This window comes from Triticum dicoccoides, chromosome 2A, assembly GCF_002162155.2.
Source record: "Triticum dicoccoides isolate Atlit2015 ecotype Zavitan chromosome 2A, WEW_v2.0, whole genome shotgun sequence".
Lineage (NCBI taxonomy): Eukaryota > Viridiplantae > Streptophyta > Magnoliopsida > Poales > Poaceae > Triticum > Triticum dicoccoides.
The window spans coordinates 494,401,256-494,406,568 of record NC_041382.1 but is presented as its reverse complement, the minus strand read 5'-3'; the positions used below and the strand labels follow the sequence as shown (position 1 = coordinate 494,406,568).

The following is a 5,313-nucleotide window of genomic DNA, read 5'->3' as shown; positions in this document are numbered from 1 at the left end:
ACCGATGAGCGTGACGAACACCGACGAACACCGAAGAACTGGGGAACCCTAATGCAGATTGGAAGCAAAGGTAGGTGCGTACCTAGTGATGCTGATGGGAAGCGAAGGGGCACTACAGTTTTCTGGTCAAGATCAGGTTGATGCAACGGCCAACATGAAGTTGTTGACTAGGGCGACGGAGCTCTGGTGGTGTGATAACCCATAAGTATAGGGGATCGCAACAGTTTTCGAGGATAAAGTATTCAACCCAAATTTATTGATTCGACACAAGGGGTGCCAAAGAATACTCTCAAGTATTAGCAGCTGAGTTGCCAATTCAACCACACCTGGAAACTTAGTATCTGTAGGGAAGTGTTTAGTAGCAAAGTAGAAGTGGTACGGTAGCAAAAGGTAACAATAACAAAAGTAATGTTTTTGGTATTTTGTAGTGATGACAGCAATAGCAACGAAAAAGTAAATAAACGAAGAACAATATATGGAAAGCTCGTAGGCAATGGATCAGTGATGGAGAATTATGCCGGATGTGGTTCATCATGTAACAATCATAACCTAGGGTGACACAGAATTAGCTCCAGTTCATCAATGTAATGTAGGCATGTATTCCGAATATAGTCATACGTGTTTATGGAAAAGAACTTGCATGACATCTTTTGTCCTAACCTCCCGTGGCAACGTGGTCCTTACAGAAACTAATGGATATTAAGGCCTCCTTTTAATAGAGTACCGGCACAAAGCATTAACACATAGTGAATACATGCATTCCTCAAACTACGGTCATCACCGGTAAGTATCCCGATTATTGTCACTTCGGAGTTAACGGATCATAACACATAATAGGTGACTATAGACACTACAAGGATCCGGGTCTATTGCAACAAAACCATTCGTCGCAATAAGTGCCCAATTGTCGCAATAGGTACCTATTGCCACAACATGATGTTCGTTGCTAGACGTTGCGACAGGACACATGGTAATAGGTTATTGCCACAAAAAAAGAAACATGGCAAGAAAGCGTGCTATTGCAACAACCATGTGACAAGTTGCCACATTTTACCTCGTGGCAGCTCACATTTTATGCCACAATTTGGTCTGTGGCGATAGCTTAATGCAACAGGTGCCAAATCATGCCGGGATTTGTGGCAACAACCTATGCCAACAACTCTTTTCTTGTGGCGCATGCTCATCCGTGGTAATAGTCAATTGTGGCAATACCCTAGTAACATAAGACCACAACTCTCCAGACGTGGTGATACTAAAATTACAGCATAATCATTTTTGTGGTGATAAATAGTTGTCACAACAGACAGGACATTTGTGGTGAGAGGCTGTTGTGACAATACAAACTTTTCGTGGAGAAAGGACTATTCCAACAAAACTGAATTGGTGGCAACAAGTAGTTATCTCAATGGACTGCCTGTTTGTAGTGATAAGTTATTGCGATAATATAAAGTGTACTGTCACAACAGCCTAGTGCAACAAAATAGGTCGGCATGGAACTAAGATTTGATGCAACGCAACATTCTTCGTTGTGCCACCATGTTCCAACCAGAAATAGGTTGTGGCAATAGCCTATTGCAACCAGAAAAATATATACATGCATTCAATTACATGATTCAGATAATACATATATGATGTACATTCATACAATATCAATATTTGCATAGCCAATATCCATCAAATGAAACTAAAATATAATTTAGCACGCATTCAACATACTGAATGTGCCAACCTAATTAAGAGCGAAGAGTAAATTGTCCATGGTCTAAAGTCCATTGTAGTTAATCTTTGGATCCTGCAATGAAGAAATCAAAATTTTAGTTAGCTCAAGTTAACTGAAAATAGAAAATAATTAGTCAAGAAAAGAAAGAAACAACACAACGACAAATCAGCATAAAGATATAACCACTGTCATGACAATTGTATAATTACTATATTCATGCATGCATAGTACCTTTCTGGCCAATTGTTATGACTACAACAACTAGCAAGCAAATGCTTGTGCCTGATGTACCACTCCATTAACAATCAGGTGCTATGCAAAAAGAATTGGATAATTTCACAAAAGAATTTGTAGTTCAAACACAAGAATAATTACCTAAATAAATTAATAAAACATCTAAACTTCTCCGAAACAACTACATGCTGGCGCAAGTTCACAATTTCTAATGGTGAGAAAACTGTTCTATTTCTGGCTTCCCTACTTTATGTGCTTCAACAACAACAAAATACAGTAGTGCAAGCAAGCAGACAATTGCACATTATGAATGCTATTTGCGTATCAAATAAAGGTTAACATGAAGACAAACCAAGCTTGTGACTTACCACTTACCATTGCTCGAAACATTCGAATATTTGCAGCTTGTATGAGCATATTGGGAGCAATTACATTGTGCCTTGTACCTAGAGTCCCAGTAGTACTAGCGGTCTGTAAAAGAGTATTTTGCAAGTTTGGATTACTAATTTCTTTGTTAGTCCTTTTCTTATTCATCTGCAAATAGAAGTGCACTTTTAGCAATGCAAGCAAGCAAAATAAATCTTACAAATTTGCAAGCATATAACTAATCACCTGATGTGTTTGCGTCTGTTGGGAGAACTGTGCAAACTTTGCCATCATGTTTTTCTCAAATTCCAATATTGATCTTCGCTCCTCTTCCAACAATCTTTCCGTTTCAGCACGCTCTTCTTTTAACCTCTCCTCAAGGTTTTCTCTCTTAGCACGCTCGAAGTTAATCCTCTCTTGTGTGCTTTCACGTTCAGCTTGTAATTGATCTTGTAATTCGGTGACCTGATGGCTGAGCTCAGAGTTTACCTTTTGGATCTCTGTTGTAGCACGTTCTTGCTCTTCAAATTGTGATTTAATCCTTTTCAGAACCACTTCGTGGTTTGGCCATGTATCCATACCAATGTTGGGGATATCGCTTATCGGGAACTTATCGGTCGACCCATGATAAGGGGTAAATCGGCAAGTTTATCGGCATATCGGCCGATTTATCACCATATCGGCTGATTTATCAGCCGATTTATCTTATCGGCCAGACAACGATAAGCGATAAATCGGCCGATTTATCTGAATATCGGAAGATATCTTGAACAATGATCCATACCCATAAGGCTGTGATGAGTTGCATTGCGGAGTGTCTTTCTATGCGGTCTGGAAAATATTGCTTCTATGTTCACTGGAAACTGGACCTTCAGTTTCATTTTCTTTGTTTTGAACCTCTTTAAATGCTTTGTCCTAAATACGAAAAGTACACCTCGCCCTTTCTTCTTCTGTCCATCACTTTCTACAACCCAAACTATACAAGAATTATTGCAGTAATCAGTATTACATTGTAAGAAACGAGGACCCAAATATAAAAAAAGTACCATTCTATAGTTGTGCACGGTTGCGGTGAGCATGGGATGGCCATTCGTCCAGTGCACACATGTCATTAGCAGCTACATGAGTACCAGGTTGTTCTTGAGTTCCTGTAAAAGAATTAACAGTTTTGAAGATTAAGCGATCCAGGATTTTCCGTATTATAGCAAATGTTAGAGGTAGCTTAAATGTTATAAACATTTTACCAGATCTGTGTTGTCCATATTGGTTTTTGTAACCTGTTATACTTTCCATCCTTGTTATGAGAACATATCCTTTCTTTACTGAACACAAAAACAGTTAAGGGACTTAGCATTATCAATTTGCACCATTTAGATAAGTGATTAAGATTTAAGGATGCTGTGTACCTTGCAGAAAGGAGTAATGTGCATCATCTCTTTCCTCTGTAGCGAGCAAGTTGTGTACCTTGCAGAAAGGCTTAAAAGATTAAATGAAATCAAATTGTGTTATACCGTGCAGAACAGGAGCATGCAAAACAGAAGTCTTTTAGCATAGCATATGTCTATGATTTTGATTTAGAAATTAAAAGCTAGGCGTTAAAGATCAAAGCAGAGCACATATAATCAAGTCTATACTGAAGCTGTGAAGCATAGACATGATACACCAATTAGCATCCTGACAAGGCTACTCCCAATGCATACACATGCAGTAATCTAGCCTGAATGTGGTAAGCAAACTACTAGTAGTCTACTACCATGGTTAAATAAGCAGAATGCGGCAGTATGCTTCAGTCTAGCCTGAATGTGCTATGCTTCAGAAAACTTGGTAAGAACAACACAGGCACATTCTGAACAGTACTAGCACACACACTTCCACCATTAGACTAAGCACCATCAGACTATGCATAACACTCCAAAATACAGAAATACTGGAGTCGTGGTTGTGGTCGCGGCCGCCGGCCATGGCTGTGGTCGTCGTGGCCGAGGCCCTGGACGGCATCGACGACAGCAGGTCGACCGTCTCCCAGCTCGGCGTGTGCGCCGCCGCCACCGCCGGCAAGGGAGCATGTTGCATCTTGGGGATTGTTGTAGTACGAAGACGAGGCGGGCTACTGCATCCCGGCGGCCATGCCGGAGGCGAGACCGAGGAGTGCTGCACGGCGGCCGGCGGCGTGGTAGTTCTACAATGGAAAGGGGGCGCTGTGCCTGCGCTGCACATCTACGAGGAGGAGATTTGGGACAAAGGAAAAACCTAATAAGACTGTATGTTCGATGGACTCCGTTGTGATCCGCGGTGTCGACGCTGTCATGACGCCGTGAGGAGGGAGGAACCAGAACGAGAGAGCTCAGATCCAATATTGATGATATGGTGAAGAGAAATAATCGGGAGCACTTATGAGGGGTGTTTAGCGGGGAGGTTAAGATTTTTTTGGCGCAAGACACGACCAAATTATTTGGTGGGAAATTAAAAAATTGGAGAGAAACTGAGGGCTTTAGCGGAAAGGTTAAACATTATTTCCGTAGAGCAAAGTACATGCTTAATTATTATTTTAGAAAGCAATTTTTAAGGGAACATTTAGAATAATGAAATAAATTAGGAAAAAATCGAATCAATATGGAATATGTTTGGTGCTGAAAATAATATTACTAAAATTTGTTCATAAAAAGGTTATTTCGATGACTAGCCGAGATAGATGTCCTCGTCGTTGGCAATCGTACATGACGGTTGTCATGGCAGGGAGACTACGCAGTCGACACAAAAACAACATACAAGGCACCGAGCTGGCAAGGATAATGGAGGTGGTGTGTGCTACACTCATTGACAGAAACCTCATATCACCCTCACTTTAAAACTATTATGTTATACTCCCGCAGAAAAAAAACATAAGTAGATATGGGGTGATGAGACGATCGATCTATCGGTCCCGATCTGACAGTTCAATCTTGAAATGGGGTGATAAGACGGGAGATGGTAAAGAAAACGAAGGACGCGAT

The 5,313-nt window shown here is 40.7% G+C and overlaps 1 long non-coding RNA gene across 3 annotated transcripts; it reads right to left on the bottom strand.

Annotated features, from left to right (window-relative positions):
* Positions 1–1,549: 1,549 nt before the first annotated feature.
* Positions 1,550–4,676, bottom strand: LOC119355005. Of its 3 annotated transcripts, none has more exons than XR_005171385.1 (6): positions 3,727–4,676; positions 3,565–3,642; positions 3,367–3,468; positions 2,567–3,296; positions 2,323–2,488; positions 1,550–1,792 (listed from the first exon to the last, which is right to left on the bottom strand). It is a non-coding gene; the product is annotated as an uncharacterized LOC119355005 (long non-coding RNA). The 3 variants fall into 3 exon arrangements; XR_005171386.1 differs by having other exon boundaries at positions 2,330–2,488; XR_005171387.1 differs by having other exon boundaries at positions 2,567–3,284.
* Positions 4,677–5,313: the final 637 nt, after the last annotated feature.